Source organism: Pongo pygmaeus, chromosome 16, assembly GCF_028885625.2.
Source record: "Pongo pygmaeus isolate AG05252 chromosome 16, NHGRI_mPonPyg2-v2.0_pri, whole genome shotgun sequence".
NCBI lineage: Eukaryota > Metazoa > Chordata > Mammalia > Primates > Hominidae > Pongo > Pongo pygmaeus.
In genome coordinates, this window is record NC_072389.2 from 24177972 (window position 1) to 24197198 (window position 19227).

General features: G+C 38.6%; 1 protein-coding gene across 2 annotated transcripts in view; it reads left to right on the forward strand.

Moving 5' to 3' along the window:
- The window catches only part of LOC129014713 (E3 ubiquitin-protein ligase HERC2-like), a 169338-nt gene that overhangs the window by 57426 nt on the left and 92685 nt on the right, over positions 1-19227 (forward strand). The gene's annotated exons all lie outside the window — the stretch shown is intronic.

Sequence of the window (19227 nt, forward strand, 5' to 3'; positions counted from 1 at the left end):
TCTGGATGGGTGGAGAGAAGAGATAACTTTATTTGGCTTTGGAATGTACTGTGATGATGGTGTAACATTTGCTTTGTCTAAATGTTAGTCAACCTAGGTTAACATATTTAAGCAGCAATGGTCCAGTTTTCGTGGGTATCACCATGTTGCACACAGGACCCAGGAGCACTGGACGCTTTGGGCTTTGAGGAAAGGAAATCCTGGCACTTTAAGTCACTGGTTTAAAGTTGTCAAGAGTTGGGGCAAGAGGTCAAGTCTTCTGAGTTCTGCCCTTGGGTTGCTGCAATTTAATCCAGTTCTTGTTCATCTATTCTGAGCAACCCATTGATTAAGAACATGATGCAAGTTCTGTTTTCACATTTTAGATATATTTATGTTAAATAATATTTGCAAAAATGTAAAATCAGCTTATTTTTTAAAAATCTGTAAATTTGTAATAAGCCTGTGCTTATCACTGTTTTTGAGACACTTTAAGGTAATTCTTTATGGGACAGTTTAATTCCCAGTCAATGATTTTGCATCAGCTCCTAGGTAAGACAGAGCCCCAGATTGATGGAATCTGGCATGCTAGTCTTGTACAAAAGAAGATTCCAAGATTATGTCAGTCATCTTCAGATTTGGGATATTGTTAGGCAAAAGAATAAATTGGCCTTTGCCAATTAGCTTCAAGATATAGAGTAGAAATGCAGGGAGAGTACATTTTGGCTGGAGTTTGGATTTCGTTGAGGTCACTGTTCTACCATACATTAAACAGTGACCAAGTATGTATGTCCTCCAGTTTCCTTGAGACAATGCAGAGCAGGGCAGATGAGAGACTGTACATGTGGCCTTTGAGAAGAAAGACTCACTGGTCTACTCCAGGAAGGCCTGGGAAGGTTGCTGGAGGTACTATAGTAGCATTCCCCCAGGGTGAGTTCTAACTCAGAGCATGGAAACTTCAGTAAAGCATTGGTGAACTAAATCCAGGGATTATTCTTGCAAAGAGAAAGTGTTATGCCTGCTTCCCCATATTTCCACCTTGGTGAGCAGATATAGGCCCTGGTATTCTGTGTCATGCTGTGTGGAAGAATGATGAGGTATCATGCTGTATTGAGATATATTTATTCTGCCAAGGAGGCTGCAATAGGAGAGCTACACCCTGTGGGCAAGGGGAGGAGGCTTTTTTTTTTTTTTTTGGAGACGGAGTCTCACTCTTTCCCAGACTGGGGTGCAGTGGCGGTATCTGGGCTCACTGAAACCTCCGCCTCCCAGGTTCATGCAATTCTCCTGCCTCAGCCTCCCAAGTAGCTGGGATTACAGGTGCCTGCCACCATGCCAGGCTAATTTTTGTATTTTTAATAGAGACGGGGTTTCACCATATTGGCCAGGCTGGTCTTGAACTCCTGACCTGAATGATCCATCTGCCTCGGCCTCCCAAAGTGCTGGGATTCTGTAATGAGCCACCATGCCCGGCCAGGGGGCTTCTTATGTAAAGGGTGAGTTCTTTCCCACTGCTGGCCAGCCACATGGGAGAGAAGTTTCCAGTCTGGGAATGAGTAGGGAAGGGAGAACTTTGGCATCTCTTTCTAAACTTCAAGTCTGAGAAGTCTGAATAATTTGCAATTAGTGGTAGGGTTAGAGTGGGAAAGGAGTGGGATTTATTTGCATTGGTCTTTTTTTATTTTTTCTAGTATGTACTTGCATTTGTTAAAAAGAATTTAGAGGAATATATTAAGGACCATGAATAACCACTTTCATCCTATTGTCATACAACTAAAATGTTCACATATTTATTTATTATTTGGTTCATTTTTAAAATTTCTTTGATTTTGCTTGGAACATAATTTTGCCAAGTGATATATCTCCATAAGGCTGAAGGTAGGGAAGGGCAGTTGCTCAACTTCTTCCATCTTTTCTACTCGTACTCAGAAGGGGAGACTTGGGCAAGAGGAGAGGAAAGGGAGGCAGGAGAGTTCTTGGCTTTATTGTTGAGAGCAGGTATTGGTGTTCTCTGTTTGGCAAGTGTCTTAAGCTGACTGTTGTGAGCACTTTGATGGATTTTTTGAGAAATTGCCTTTGCCCTCCCAAATTCCTTGGGATTTCTTGCCTCCAATTCCCTTGAAATGTGCTATTCACAACACTTTGGCTTGGTAATATTGCTCTTTCCTCAGCTCTGAGACTGCTAGACGTGCCCCCAGCTTCTCCCTATTTACATGTGCTAACCCCTCTGTGGCCATCCTGGTAAGTTCTTAAGACAACCACATGCTGGAACTCACGCACATGCCCACATCTGGTTCACAGGAAACCCTCATGTAAACTTTGCTAAACAAACTCTTCAAGTCCAGGGAGCCAGTGCTGCAACACCTACTCTGCTTACATGGGCTGCTGTAGCTGTTCTCTCAGCCCTTAAATTTCTCAGGTGTGAATTAAACACCAACCAACTGTTGGTGACACATATTGAACTCTTCAAGTGCTGTCCTTAAAATTTCTTCCTCTTGATTTGGGGCTAGCAGACTGAAACCCTCATCCCTTCTCCTTGATGGAGCAGAATGAGAGGTAGGCTCACAGCACACCTTTCTCAGTGAAATCCTCAGAAGTTCTTCCTGTAAGTCTCTGGCTCCAGATCCTTTTAATTCCCTTGATGTGAGTAAGGAGTTTAACTCCAGTGAATTAAGCTAACACATATCCTGCCTTCAAAGTTCTTACATCTAAGGAGACAAACAACAAACAAGTAAACAATCAAATTATATATAATTAAAAATTGTGTCACTGGCCAGGCGCAGTGGCTCACACCTGTAATCCCAGCACTTTGGGAGGCTGAGGCGGGTGGATCATCTGAGGTCAGGAGTTCGAGACCAGCCTGACCAACATGGAGAAAGCCCATCTCTACTAAAAATACAAAATTAGCTGGGCATGGTGGCACATGCCTATAATTCCAGCTACTCAGGAGGCTGAGGCAGGAGAATTGCTTGAACTCGGGAGGTGGAGGTTTCCGTGAGCTGAGATTGCACCATTGCACTCCAGCCCGGGCAATAAGGGTGAAACTCCGTCTCAAAAAAAAAAAATTGTGTTAAGAAAATCCATAAAATGGTCAGGGAAGCCCTCTGTCCTGGGGCATGTATATGCTGAGATATTACTGCTAAGAAGAAATCAATTATGTGATGGGAAGGGTTATGAGACCAAAAAATTTCAGATAGTGGGAGCAGCATATGTAAATATCCTGAAGCAGGAAATGAAAACAGCCTTTTAGGCCTGGAGAGCAATTAGATGAGAGTAAGCAGAATGGGCAGTCCCCTGCTGACTGCCACTGCAGACAGAGCCTTGGTGGGCACAGAGTCAGCCAGCATCCCACCCTGGGCTAACACTGTGCAGAGAACAGTGGATCCTGCCCCACCCTGAGCAACCACTCCTACTTGTGGGGCACACAGAAGGCACTCAGACCTGCACCTGCCAGTGCCCCACCCCTGAGCCAACACCACCTCCAGCATGACTGAACACACAGTCACCAACAGGGGCCTCCTGCCCACCCCCAGCTGCACTGCCTCTGCCACTGTGGTGAATGCCCACAGAGAGGCAGGACCCCCGGCACCTGCTAGCACTCCACCATAGCTGCCACTACCACTGCTGCTGATATGTGCAAATGAGGATGGATCCCTCTGTCATCGTGCTATGAAATGCTTTGGCTGACATCAGCCATCAGAGTGTAATGACCGGCAGTCCAAAAGCATTTGGCCCCCGCAGTGCAGTGGATTCCTAACATCAAGGATCCAGAGAACAAAGTTGAGACCCAATACAAGTACCCCAGAATTAGAACATCCAGTCCGGGTATTGGGAGCTGAGTGTTGGCCCCCTAAAATCTTTCATAAATGAAGCCAGTTGGCTGGATCCACCTTATACTAGAATCAAGCCCTCAAGGTCATTAAAAAATAGTATAAAAGAAACAAAATTATGCAAAAAGTCAGCAACCTCAAGGATTAAAGGAAGATAAGCCCACAAAGATAAGAAAGAATCAGCACAAGAACCCTGACAACTCAAAAAGCCAGAGCGCCTTCTTTCCAACAGATGACCACCTTGCCTCTCCAGCAAGGGTTCTGAACCAGGTTGAGGTGGATGAAGTCACAGAAACAGAGTTCAGAATACGGACAGAAATGAAGATCCTTAGGCTATAGCAGTATGTTGAAACCCAGTCCACGGAAGCTAAAAACCATTATAAAACAATAGTGGAACTGGCAGACCAAATAACCAGTATAGAAGAGTATGTAACTGAACTGAGAGAGCTGAAAAACACCCTACAAGAATTTCATAATGCAATCACAAGTATTAATAGCAGAATAGACCAAGTGGAGGAAAGACTCTCAGAGCTTAAGACTGGCTTTCTGAAATGAGACAGTCAGACAAGAATAGAGAAGAAAGAATGAAAGGAATGAACAAAACCTCTGAGAAATATGAGATCATGTAAAGAGACCAAATCTACAACTTATTGGTGTCCCTGAAAAAGAGGGGAATAATGGAACCAACTTGGAAAACATATTTCAGGATATCGTCCATGAGAACTTCATGGATGAACCCAGCTAGCTATACAGGCCAACATTCAAATTCAGGAAATGCAGAGAATCCCAGCAAAATACTTCCCAAGAAGATCATCCCAAGAGACATAGCCATTAGATCCTCCAAGGTTGAAACGAGAGAAAAAATGTTAAAGACAGAGAGAAAGGTCAGGTCACCTACAAAGGGAAGTTCATTGACTAACAGCAGACTTCTCAGCTGAAACCTTACAAGCAAGAAGAGATTCTGGGCCAGTATTCAACATTCTTAAAATAAATTCCAACCCAGAATTTCATATCCAGCCAAATTAAGCTTCATAAGTGAATAATAAATATGATCCTTTTCAGACAAGCAGATGCTGAGATAATTTGTTACCATCAGATCTGCCTTATAAGAGCTCCTGAAGGAAGCACTAAATATGGAAAGGAAAGACCATTACCAGCCACTACAAAAACATACTGAAGAACACAGACCAGTGACATTATAAAGCAACCACATAAACAAGTCTGCAAAATAACCAGCTAACATCATAATGACAGGATCAAATCCATACATATCAATACTAACCTTGAATGTAAGTGGGCTAAATGCCCTAATTAAAAGATACAGAGTAGCAAGCTGGATAAAGAACCAAGACCCACTGGTATGCTTGTCTTCAAGAGACTCATTTCACATTCAGTGACACACATAGGCTCAAATAAACGGATGGAGAAAAATCTACCAGAAAAATGGAAAACAGAAAAAAAGCAGAGGTTGCAATCTTAGTTTCACACAAAACAGACTTCAAACCAGAAAAATTTAAAAAGACGAAGGGTATTACTTAATGGTAAAGTGTTCAATTCAACAAGAAGACTGAACTATCCTAAATATATAGGCACCCAACACAGCAGCACCCAGATTCATAAAGCAAGTTCTTAGAGACCTTCAAAGAGATTTAGACTCCCTCACAGTAATAATAAAAGACTCTAACACCCCACTGACAATACTAGACAGATCATCAAGACAGAAAATTAACAAAGATATTCAGTACCTGAACTCAGCACTGGATCAAATGAACCTGATAGACATCTACAGAACTCTCTACCCCAAAACAACAGAATATACATTCTTCTCATCACCACATGGCACTTACTCTAAAATTGATCACATAATTGAAAGTAAAACGCTCCTTAGCAGATGCAAAAGAACTGAAATCACAAAAAACAATCTTGGCTGGGCATGGTGGCTCATGCCTGTAATCCCAGCACTTTGGGAGGCCGAGGCAGGAGGATCACAAGGTCAGGAGATCGAGACCATCCTGGCTAACACAATGAAACCCCGTCTCTACTAAAAATACAAAAAATTAGCCAGGTGTGGCAGCGGGCGCCTGTAGTCCCAGCTACTTGGGAGGCTGAGGCAGGAGAATGGTGTGAACCCAGGAGGCAGAGCTTGCAGTGAGCCGAGATCGCACCACTGCACTCCAGCCTGGGCGACAGAGTGAGACTCCATCTCAAAAAAAAAACAAAAACAAAAACAAAAAAAACTCTCAGACCACAGCACAATCAAATTAGAAAAAAAGACTAAAAAAATCACTTAAAACCATGCAATCACATGGAAATTGAATAACCTGCTTCTGAATGACTTTGGGGTAAATAATGAATTTAGGGCAGAAATCAAGAAGTTATTTGAAACTAATGAGAACAAAGATACAACATGCCAGAATTTCTGGGACACAGCTAAGGTGAATGTTAAGAGGGATATTTATAGCACTAAATGCCCACATTGAAAAGTTAGAAAGATCTCAATTTAACAACCTAACATCACAACTGAAAGAACTAGAGAACCAAGAGCAAACCAATCCCAAAGCTAGCAGAAGACAAGAAATAAATCAGAGCTGAACTGAAGGAGATTGAGACCCAAAAAACCATTCAAAAGATCAGTGAGCCAGGTGTGGTGGCTCACGCCTGTAATCCTAGCACTTTGGGAGGCTGAGGTGGGTGGATCCCCTGAGGTCAGGAATTCAAGACCAGCCTGACCAACATGGTGAAACCATGTCTCTATTAAAAATAGAAAAATTAGCTGGGCATGGTGGCGGGCACCTGTAATCCCAGCTACTTGGGAGGCTGAGGCAGGAGAATCACTTGAACCCAGGAGGCAGAGGTTGCAGTGAGCCGAGATCCTGCCATTGCACTGTAGCGTGGGCAACAAGAGTGAAACTCCATTTCAAAAAAAAAAAAAAAAAACTTCTTAATGAAGTAGGTATTCAAGGAACATATATCAAAATAATAAGAGCCATCTATGACAAACCCACAGTCAACATCATACCGAATGGGTGAAAGCTGGAAGCATTCTCCTTGAAAACCAGCACAAGACAAGGATGCCATCTCTCACTACTCCTATTCAACATAGTGCTAGAAGTTTTGGATGAGGCAGTCAGACAAGAGAAAGAAATAAAGAGCATTTAAATAGGAAGAGAGGAAGTTAAACTATCCCTGTTGGCAGATGACATATCCTATATCTGGAAAACTCCATAGTCTCAGGCCAAAACCTCCCTAAGCTGATAACTTCAGCGAAGTCTCAGGATACAAAATCAGTGTGCAAAAATCATTAACATTCTTATACACCAACAGTCAAGCCAAGAGCCAAATCAGGAACACAATCCCATTGACAGTTGTCACACACACAAAACAAAATACCTAGGAATACAGCTAACCAGGGAGGTAGAATATTTCTACAAGGATAACTACAAAACACCACTTGAAGAAATAAGATGACAGAAACAAATGGAAAAACATCCTATGCTCATGGATAGAAAGAATCAATATTGTTAAAATGGCCATACTGCCCAAAGCAATTTATAGATTCGATGCTATTTCTATTCAAGTCATTGAAATTCTTTACAGAACTAGAAAAAAAAACTATTGTAACATCCGTATGGAACCAAAAAACAGCCTGAATAGCCAAGGCAATCCTAAACAAAAAGAGCGAAGCCGGAGGCATCATGCCACCTGACTTACAACTGTATTTCAGGTCTACCATAACCAAAACATCATGATACTGGTGCAAAAATGGACACATAGACTAATGGAACAAAATAGAGACCCTAGAAATAAGGCCACACACCTACAACTTCTGATCTTGACAAATCTGACAAAAACAAGCAATGGAGAACGGATTTCTTATTCAACAATTGGTGCTGAGATAAATGGGTAGCCATATGCAGAAGATTGAAAATGGATCAATTCTATACATGATATACAAAAATTAACTCAAGATGGATTAAAGGCTTAAATGTAAAACCCAATACTATACAAACCCTGGAAGACAACCTAGGCAATACCATTATGGACATTGGAATAGGCAAAGATTACATGATGAAGACACCAAAAGCAGTTGCAATAAAAGCAGAAATTCAAAAATGAGATCTAATTAAACTAGTAAGTTTCTGCACAGCAAAGGAAACCATCAGTAGAGTGAACAGACAGCCTACAGAATGGGAGAAAAATTTTGTAAACTATGTATCTGACAAAGGAACTTAAATTTACAAGAAAAAAACAACTCCATTAAAAAGTGGGCAAAGGACATGAACAGACATTTTTCAAGAGAAGACATGTGGCCAAAAGTCACACGAACAAAAAGCTCATCATTGATCATTAGAGAAATAAAAATCAAAACCACAATGTGATAACATGTCACACCATTCAGACTGGCTGTTACTAAAAAGTCAATAAGTAACAGATGCTGGTGAGATTGTGGAGAAAAAGGAACATTTATACACTGTTGATGGGAGTGTAAATTAGTTCAATCTTTGTGGAAGACAGTGTGATGACTGCTCAGAGACCTAAAAACAGAAATACCGTTAGACCCAAAAATCCCATTACTGGGTATATATGCAAAGTAATATAAATCATTTGATTATAAAGACACTTGCATGTATGTGTTCACTGTAGCACTATTCACAATAGCAAAGACATGGAATCAACTTAAATTCCCATCACTTGTAGACTGGGGCCAGGCGTGGTGGCTCATGCCTGTAATCCCAGCATTTTGGGAGGCTGAGGCGGGTGGATCCCCTGAGGTCAGGAATTCAAGACCAGCCTGGCCAACATGGTGAAACCCCATCTCTACTAAAAATACAAAAATTAGCCGGGCATGGTGGCGGGTGCCTGTAATTCCAGCTACTCAGGAGGCTGAAGCAAGAGAATCTCTTGAACACGGGAGGTGGAGGTTGCAGTGAGTGGAGATCATGCCACTGTACTCCAGCCTTGGCGACAGAGTGAGACTTCTCCTCCTCAAAAAAAAAAAATTGTAAACTAGATAAAGAAAATGTGGTACATATGCACCATGGAATATTATGCAGCCATAAAAAGAATGAGCTCATGTCTTGTGCAGGAATGAAGCTGGAGGAAGCTTCATTCCTCCAGCTGGAGGCCATTATCTTTAGCAAACCAATGTAGGAACGGAAAACCAAATACCACATGTTATCACTTAAAAGTGGAAGCTAAACTATGAAAACACATGGACACATACAGGGGAACAACATTCACTGGGACATATTGGAGGGTGGAAGGTGAGAGGAGGTAGAGGATCAGGAAAAATAACTAATGAGTACTAGACTTAATACTTGGGTGACAAAATAATCTGTCCAACAAACCCCCATGGCAAAAGTTTACCTATATAACAAAGCTGCACACATACCTCTGAACTTAAAATAAAAGTTAAATTATAAAAGAGCAATGGATAGCATGCATATATATATATATATATATATATACACACACACACACACACACACACACACACTGTTTAGTGCAATAATGTTTTCTGGAGTTTAAATATAAGTAGAAACTTTAAAAACATGGAAACAATAATATAAAATTCAGAAGAGAGTAAAATGAATTTAAAGTGTTCAAATGTCATTGAATTCTTCAGAAAAATGTAAACATAGACAATTTACCTTCAACTTTTAAAAGTCTGGGATGCATGTTAAATTTCTAAGGTTACCATTAAAAGCAAAATAAAAAAATGTGTAGCTATTCAGATATCACAAGGGTAAACAGAATCATGCTAAAATACTTGATTGATCCAAAAGGGTTCAAGAAAGGAGAGAAAAAAGAACATAGTGCAATTGTGACAAATTGTAAAATGGTAGATTTGAACCCCAGAATATATATTTTACATTAGATGTAAATGGACTAATTACTTCGGTTAAAAGACGAAAGATTGTTAGACTATAAAACAAAATTTATGTGGTTTACTAGAGTCAAACCTTAAATACAAGGATACCGAAAGACTGAAAATAAAAGGATGGAAAAAAGCTATAATGTGAACCAAAATGAAAAGAAAATTGATGTACTTGTACTAATATCAGACAAAGTAGAATTTAAAGGAAGAAGCATTAGCAGAAATAGAGGAATCATGAAAATATAATATATTAAAACATGGGGATACATCTAAATTCACCCTTATACGGAAGTTTAATAGCCCTGAATACACATATTAGAAAAGAAAAATTGGTTGAAAAAAAAAACAGTGGTGCAAGCTGTCATTTAAGAAGTTAAAAAAAAAAAGGAAGAGCAAATTTTAAAAGTATCTGCATATATACTCTGTGTGTGTGTGTGTGTGTGTGTGTGTGTGTGTGTGTGTGACCACATTCCTTTACTTCAAATACTGGGTGTGTTTGTGTGTGTGTCCACATTCCTTTACTTCAAATATCAGGGATCTGGATTAGAGTCAAAGTTTGATCAAGTCCCTTGTTAATTCAGTTATGGCTGCCTGTGGGAAAAATGCCCTTCTTCTGCCTAAAGAGTTGCTGCTTTAGACCTGTTGCAGCTTTATGTTATTATGGCTGCTGCAGCTGAAGGCATTCACAAGAAGAAACATTGCCTTTGTGTCAGTGAATCTCATTTTTTATTATTTTGTGGCTTTCCTTCATTTGGAGATAGTTTCTGGAGTGTCTGCATTTTATTTCATCGCTCCAGAATACCATATCCCATGTAGGCACTGAGTGTTTTACAGGGGCCCTCACTGAGTGAGACCTTATGGGCCCTTACACTTTTGTCTTAGACTAACTGCCCCCATGCCATTGATTGGCAGGAATTGGCTATATCACCTGCCACTCTAATGTAGTGGGAATTGGTGGATTCTCTTGTAGATCTCTTCTTTACTTCAAAGGCAGACTTCTCCTTTATGTACAGTGAATAGTTTATGTGCTGTCTTTTAATTCAGTCTTACTTACCCTATGTATAGCAATAATCACCTAAAGTTTCTGCCTTGTGTATAACTTCTGTGAATTTCCAGGTATGATACAGAGTTATTCACTTATTAACATAGTCATTTCAATGGGAATTTGTAAGGGGGAAGTTCAATATATATGCTCCGATTACCATCTCTGTTTAAAATCTTTCCTCCTCTCTTCATTTTCCCTAAAATTTTCCCTGAAATTTTACCTCTGCTAATTTGGAAATTATACACATATCTTGTTTTTATTTTACTGATGATTAAATATATACTTAAAAACCACATTTTAATAATTATTTTATAACTATCTCTGTCATTAGTAATTTCTTTTGATTTCTCCTTATGTAAAATGATGACTACTTAGGCTTTTTTTTCTTTATTCCCATTTCTTGAGTTTATTAGAATTTGGGATTTTATCTTCAGTTTATTGGCAGTTTTTTTCTTTATATCTTTTCTTTCATAGTAATACATCAAAGCATGGTTGAAACTTAATTGTGTGTGTGTACACATTATTTCAACACTCACTGTCTATCTTAATTGTGTGTGCATGCAGACAAGCAGCATTATTTCAATGCTGATTGTCAATTGCTGCTTTGAGTCCCCATTTCTTCCTTTGAGCATTCAGTTCTTCAGGTTGAATGATAGCTTTGTTGGCAGAGATATATTTTGAGCTTTGCTTCTGGAATTTTAGTGTGCATATGAATCACCTAGGGATCTTGTTAAAATCTAAACTTTGATTCAGTAGATCTGGAATGAGGCCCAAGAGCTTTCATTTCTAACAGATTCCCAGGTGATGTCAGTGCTGTCTGTCCATGGACCACACTTCAAGCAGCAAAATTTTATAGACTTTTTAATTTCAGGAAAAAGTTGTAGGTCTTATACTTTGAGTTCTTATATATCTGAAAATGACTTTTTCTTGCTTTCACACATAAACAGTGAATGGCTTATTTGAGTATAAAATTCCTAAGATACAACCTTTTCCTTTTAAGACTTGATAGTTCCTTTTCCATAAAGCTTGGTATATGGTGTTGCTTATAGACCTCCCAGGCCAGCTGGGTTTTTTGTAGATAACCTATTTTTTAGATAACCTGTCTGCCCATAGGAGTCTATTTTTTCCCTTAAGTTCAAGAGTTTTATAAGGCCATGTCTAGATGTCAGTGTCATATTATTTATTTTACCCTGGCACATGGTGACCAACTTTTTGGTACAGATTTAGATCCTTCTCTGTGGTAGGAAGATTTTTCTTCTATTATATTATTCACTGTTGGTTCTTACCCATTTGTTCTGGATTTTTCTTCATTAATACCAGTAACTTCTGTCTGTCTTCCACATTTATCATGTTCTCTTTAATTACTTGCCTCTTTTTTTTTCTTTTTCTGTGCACGTAGGGGTGATTTTCAAGCTGTAACTTGAACTTTTTTCTTTTTTTTGAGACAGTCTCACTCTGTCACCCAGGCTTGAGTACAGTGGTACGATCTCAGCTCACTGCAACCTCTGCCTCCTAGGTTCAAGTGATTCTTCTGCCTCAGCCTCCCACGTAACTGGAGTTACAGACATGTGCCACCACACCCAGCTAATTTTTGTATTTTTAGTAGAGATGGGGTTTCACCATGTTAGCCAGGCTGGTCTCAAACTCCTGACCTCAAGTGATTTGCCCGCCTCGGCCTCCCAGAGTGCTGAGAGTACAGGTGTGCACCACCACGCCCACCTAATTTTTGTATTTTTAGCAGAGATGGGGTTTCACTGTGTTGACCAGGCTGGTCTCAAATTCCTGACCTCCAGTGATCCACAGTCCTTGGACTCCCGAAGTGTTGGGATTACAAGCGTGAGCCACCACGCCTGGCCTGAACTTTTTTTCTGATCTATTAACTTCTAGTGAAGTTCTTTGTTTATTTTTATTTTTTATTTTGATGGGTACATAGGTGTATATATTTATGCGGAATGTGAGATATTTTGATGCAGTAATACAATGCATAATAATCACAGCAGGGTAAATGGGGTATTCGTCCCTTTAAGGATTTATCATTTCTTTGTGTTATACACATTCCAATTATACTCTTTTAGTTATTTTAAAACATACAATAAATGGTTGTTGACTGTAATCACCCTATTGTGCTATCAAATACTAGATCTTATTCATTCTATTGAACTATATTTTTGTACCCAACCTAGTGACGTTTTAAATACTGCTATGGCATTATTTATTACCTAATATTCTTTCCTTCACTTCAAACCTGCCCCTTTTATGTGTCTGTTGTTTTAACCACCTGCATCTTATCCTGTATTTTTTTGTCTATTTTTATGTGATATCTGGCTAATTCTTACTTATTCTTCAAGGTCATGCTCTTTTAGGAAGCCTATCTTGACTGGTTAAACTTTGGTCTTCCTGTTTTGTGCTTCCTTGCATCCATTATAGTACTAAAATTGTTGGCAAATTCGGACCTCTTTTTGAGAAAGGAGGACTTCATCATTCCAAGATCTTACATGGTTTCTCACATGTGATGAGGACCCAAATAGCATTTATTGAAGGAGTAAATAAATGAGTGCGTGCTCACGATCGCCTTGCATCTTTTTTGCCAATGCTCTTCTTTCCGCCTAAATCATGCTTTTCTCCTTGTTCTGGTTGACACATGGTTGATCACAAAAATGCCTTTTGAGTCCTCATTTCCTCCTTTTGCATTCATTGGCAATTCTCACTCTTTACTAGGACAGGGGCGATTCTTCTAGTGTTTCCGTAGGATCTCATGAATACCGTTGTGAGAGTGTTTATTCCACTGTATTGTTTTATTTTTCTGTTTCCACAATTGAGACAAAATTTTAGGTGGCATAGATGGTGTCATTCATCTCTTTATGCTGCACCCACATTATTATTGCTGTATGGTATAAATTGAATACATTTTATTCCATAAATTAATAGAGAAATGAAGTAATGAGTTTCTGGGTTGATAAAAAAAACTGCATGACTATAGTATGGGTCTGTGGGATAGGTAAGGATGGGTAATTCTATGAAGAATATTGAAAGCTATGTTGGGGAGTATGGACTTTTAACAAATATTTAAAAACATCATTTTTTTCAACAATGCACATGTATATAGTTTAAAGAGCCAAATGACTCATGTAGGCTTGAGGTGAAAAACAACAGCCTCATGATTCCCTTCCTCCCATTTCCTCACCCAGCCGGGGCAACTACTGTTAACAATTCTATCTGATTCTCTTGGTGTTTTATCTATATTTCTAAATAACATGTTTATATTACTGCTTCTTGATCTTTCAGTTGTAGGCACTACTCATTAGAGTCATACTATAGAAGATGAAGATTTAACAATTTTTCACACCTCCTGCTCCTTTCTCTTCCTTTCTCTCTCCCACTCCCCCTCCTCTTTCTCCTTTCTCAACCTCTCCCTCCAGTCTGTCTTCCAGTCCCATACCCCAGAGTTTTATATAACTTTGACTGGGCCAATATGCAGTGTTTAAATTATTATGAAGGCATATTATTATTAATGCCTTCATTAAACTATTATGAAGGTATATTATTATCATAAAGACATATTATTAAATTATGCCTCTATACTATTCACAGCTATGTCATGTAATATACTGCAATTATTTTTCCTTTCCTGAGTTTTTTTTCCACTAGAGTCAATAATTACGTTGCTTTTTTATTTGCTTGTTTTCTTAGTTTTTACATGCTTATCACTAATTCAGAAAAATGTCATCATTCTAATTTTCACTTAACTAATTTCATTCACTTTTCTAATTTTCATTCACTTTAATTTTCTTTTAGACCCTTCTTCTGGAGAATTCTTAACCTTTAGCTGAGCTACTTGCTGTCTAACAAGAAATTCAGGAGGCGTCTTGGAATCTCATTTTTCTGTCATCCTGGGAGGGTCATTTACCTCTCTCCTGTGTTAGATCTCCTGTTTCCTAATCACCTTCCTTCTTCCTCCTCATTTTTGTGGATACATTCTCCAGAAGCTTCCTGCTTATCTGAAAAGATCTTTATTTTCTTCTCAAACTTGAATCATGATTTTTCCCTGTAAATAGTTATGTAGAAATGATTTTCCCTCAGAAATTTGAAGACTTTGCTCCATATTCTAACATCAAGTAATGTTACTGAGAAATCTAAAGGCATCTGGATTTCCTGCTCTTTTTCCCTCCTCTCTGGATGCATGTAGAAACATACATTTTCCCCCAATGTTCTGAAATTTCCTAACGTTATGCCTTGGTGTGGGTCTATTTTCATTTGTTGTATTTGACAGAGCGTCCTTCACTATAAAAACTCATTCTCTTCAGTCCTAAAATATTTCCTTGATGATTTCTTCTATTCATTTTCCTCTATTTTCTTTTCTTTCTTTCTTTTTGTTTTTTTGAGATGGAGTCTTGCTCTTGTCACCCACGTTGGAGTGCAGTGGCTTGATCTCGGCTCACTGCAGCCTCCGCCTCCTGGGTTGAAGCAACTCTCCTGCCTCAGCCTGCTAAATAGCTGTGACTACAGGCACATGCCACCATGCCTGGCTAATTTTTGTATTTGTTAGTAGAGATGGAGTTTCACCATGTTGGCCAGGCTGGTCTCAAACTCCTGACCTCAGGTGATCTGCCGGCCTCAGCCTCCCAAAGTGTTGGTATTACAGGCATGAGCCACTGCACCCAGCCATTTTCCTCTATTTTCTCATGTTGAAACTCCCATTATTCAGGTATTAGATCTTCCAGTTTTCTCTTTATTCATTTGCCCTGCCTTCCAGGAGATTTGTCTAAATTTATTTTTTCACTCTCTTTACTAAGTATTTTATTTCTTTCTATACATATATTTTTTTCCTGAGTTATTTTTTGTTCCTTGAATTTTTAGAAATAGAATTCTGTCCCTGATTCCCAGATGCAATATCTTCTGTTTCATCTCTGAGAGTATGAATAGACGTTTGGGAGGAAAATTTTCTTCACCTTGCATAGTCTCAGTTCCTCCCAAATCGCTGTTTTCTTCTTCTTTTTTTTTTTTTTTTTAGTGACATATAACTTTTTATTGAAATCATAATACCATACATATTAGAGACTTTTCCAGGGCAAAAAATGGCTGGATAGGTCTTTCTTTTTTTTTAATTTATTATTATTATACTTTAGGTTTTAGGGTACATGTGCGCAATGTGCAGGTTAGTTACATATGTATACATGTGCCATGCTGGTGCGCTGCACCCACTAACTTGTCATCTAGCATTAGGTATATCTCCCAGTGCTATCCCTCCCCCCCTCCCCCCACCCCACAACAGTCCTTTTCTTAAAAAATTTTTTTTTTGTCACTGTATTTAAGGTTAGAGGTCTTTCTAAGATTTCTGGTGATCCTTGTTTGTTTATTCAAGTTTAACGAAAGGAGCTATGAGCTTAACTGGAGGACGATGTGGCCAGTACATCTCATTGCCTGATGATGCCTTTAGGTGTTCTATTTTGAAATGCTTTGATTTCCCAGTGAAGGCCATTCTGAGTCCAATATTTTAGGAATGAAGTGAGGCAGAAAGCTGGGATATCAGCATTAAATACATTAATTTGTATTTAATCCCTGTTTTCAGTATAGTACTCTTGCCCTTAATTTCACTATAGTACTCTTGCCCGGTCATCTCTTGGTCCAGAAAATTGCTGTTTTACCCTCTTTAGATAATAACATGCAGTCATGCCAAAGTAAGGGAGGTCAGCTGGAAATTTAATCTCTTTTTAAACAGACTCAATCAGTCATACTGTTTTGACCCCAACTTTATCCTGCTTTCAAAAGTATCTGATTTACCACCTCTGAAGTCTTTTGTGAGTTCTGCAGAGCTAATTGAGTTGCTTCTAGGAATTCCCTACTGCCATCTTAGGATTTACCTTTTTTGGGGGCTGAGAAATCAAAAGATATCCTTAATATGAAATAAGTAATTTAACACCATAATTATTATGGAAAATTGAATTTATAATATAAAAACTCTCCCCTCAGTCTTAAGGCCTAGATGGTTTCACTGGCAAATTCTACCAAGCATTTAAAGGAGAATTTACACCAATTCCATATAATTTCTTCCAGAAAACAGAAGGGAAGGAATACTTTCCAATTCATTTTATGAATCTAGTATGACTTTGATACAAAACCATACAAAGACTATACAAAGAAGCACACAACAAACCAATATATCTCATGAATATAGAAGTAAAAATTATTAATACAATCCTGTCAAAAGTATTAAGAAATATATAAAAGGAATTATACACCATAACCAAATGGGGTTTATTAGAGGAACGTAAGGCTGTTTCAGTATTTGAAAGTCAATCAATGTAATCCAGCTAATTAATAGACTAAGGAAGAAAAAATGTATAGGATCTTATCAATCGATACAGAAAAAATATTTGACAAAGTCACCAATTCATGAAGAGCTCTCAGAAAAATAGAAACAGATATCAAATTGATAAAAAATTTAAGAACCTTGAACTAATATTGTATATTATAATTGGCAGTGAAAGACTGAATGCTTTCCCCCTAAGGTATAGAATAAGGTGGGGGTGTCTGTCTCACCACTCTTACCATAGGAGAAGAAAAATAAAACTGTCTTTGTTTGCAGATGACATTTTTGTCCACGTAGAAAATTCCAAGGAATCTACAAGGTAACTTCTAAAACTAAAAAGTGAGTCTGGCAAGGTCCTGGATACAAAATAAAAATACAGAAATTGATTGTATTTCTCTTACTAGTGATGAGCACATAGATAACAAAATTTAAAAATACAGTGCCATTAATAATCATTCAAAAAAGTTAAATGCTAAGGTGTAAATCTAACAGAACATGTGTAGGACTTGTATGCCTAATACTGCAATGTGCTAATGAAAGAGAAACCCTAATAAAATACCTAGGAATACATTTAGCCAAGGAGGTGAAAGATCTCTACAATGAAAACTATAAAACATCGATGAAAGAAATGGAAGAAGACACAAATAAATGGAACGATATTCCATATTCATAGATTGGAAAAAACAATATTAAAATGTTGATACTACCCAAAGTGATCTACAGATTCAGTGTAATCTCTGTCAAAATCTCAATGACATTCTTCACAGAAATAGAAAAAACAATCCTGAAATTTGTATGGAACCATAAAAGACCCCAAATAAATTAAGCAATCTTGATCAAAAAGAACAAATCTGGAGGCATTATACTACCTGACTTCAAAATATGCTACAAAGCTGTAGTAAGCAAAACACAATGGCAATGGCATAAAAACAGACAAGTTGTCCGATGGAACAGAATACAGAGCTCCGAAATAAGTCTACACATTTACAGCCCACTGACTTTTTACAAAGCTGTCAAGAACACGGGGAAAAGACAGTCGTCTCTTCAATAAATGGTGTTGGGAAAACTAGATATCCACATGAAGAAGAATGAAATTATTTCATACCATATAGAAAAATCAACTAAGTCCAGGCGCAGTGGCTCACACCTGTAATCCCAACACTTTGGGAGGCCAAGGCGGCAGATCACGAGGTCAGGATATCGAGACCATCCTGGCTAACATGGTGAAACCCCGTCTCTAGTAAAAAAAATACAAAAAATTAGCTGGGCTTGGTAGCAGGCCCCTGTAGTCCTAGCTACTCGGGAGGCTGAGGCAGGAGAATGGCGTGAACCCGGGAGGCGGAGCTTACAGTGAGCCGAGATGCGCCACTGCACTCCAGCCTGGGTGACAGAGTGAGTGAGACACTCCGTCTCAAAAAAAAAAAAAAAAAAAAAGAAAAAAAAAATCAACTAAAAATAGATTAAAGATTAAAATGTAAGAAATTTAACATCCAGAAGAAACGTAGGAGAAAAGCTCTATGACATTTGTCTGGGAAATGATTATTTTACACATGACCCCAAAAGCACAGAAAAATGTGGACAAATGGGATTACATCAAACTAAAATGCTTCTGTACAACAAAGGAAACAGTCAACAGAGTGAAGAGATAACCTACAGAATGGGAGAAAGTATTTGCAAGCTATGCATCTGCCATGGGGTTAATATCCAAAATATATGACAAACTCAGTAGCAAGAAAAAAATAACCTGATTAAAAAATGGGCAAAGGACCCAAACAGACATTTCTTAAAATATATACAATGGCCAAAAGATATATGAAAAAATGCTCAACATCAGTAATTATCAGGGAAATGCAACCTAAACCACAATGAGATATCATCTCACACCTGTTAAGATGGCTATTAAAAAGACAAAAGACAACAAGTATTGGCAAGGATGCAGAGAAAAGGGAACCCTTGCACCCTGTTGGCGAGAATGTAAATTGGTACAGCTGCTATGAAAAACAGTATAAGGGTTCCTCAAGATATTAAAAATAGAGATATCAGCTGGGCTTATGCCTGTAATCCCAGCACTTTGGGAGGTCAAGACGGGTGGAGCAACTGAGGTCAGGAGTTCGAGACCAGCCTGGCTAACATGGCAAAACCCTGTCTCTACTAAAGATACAAAATTAGCCAGGTGAGGTGGCGC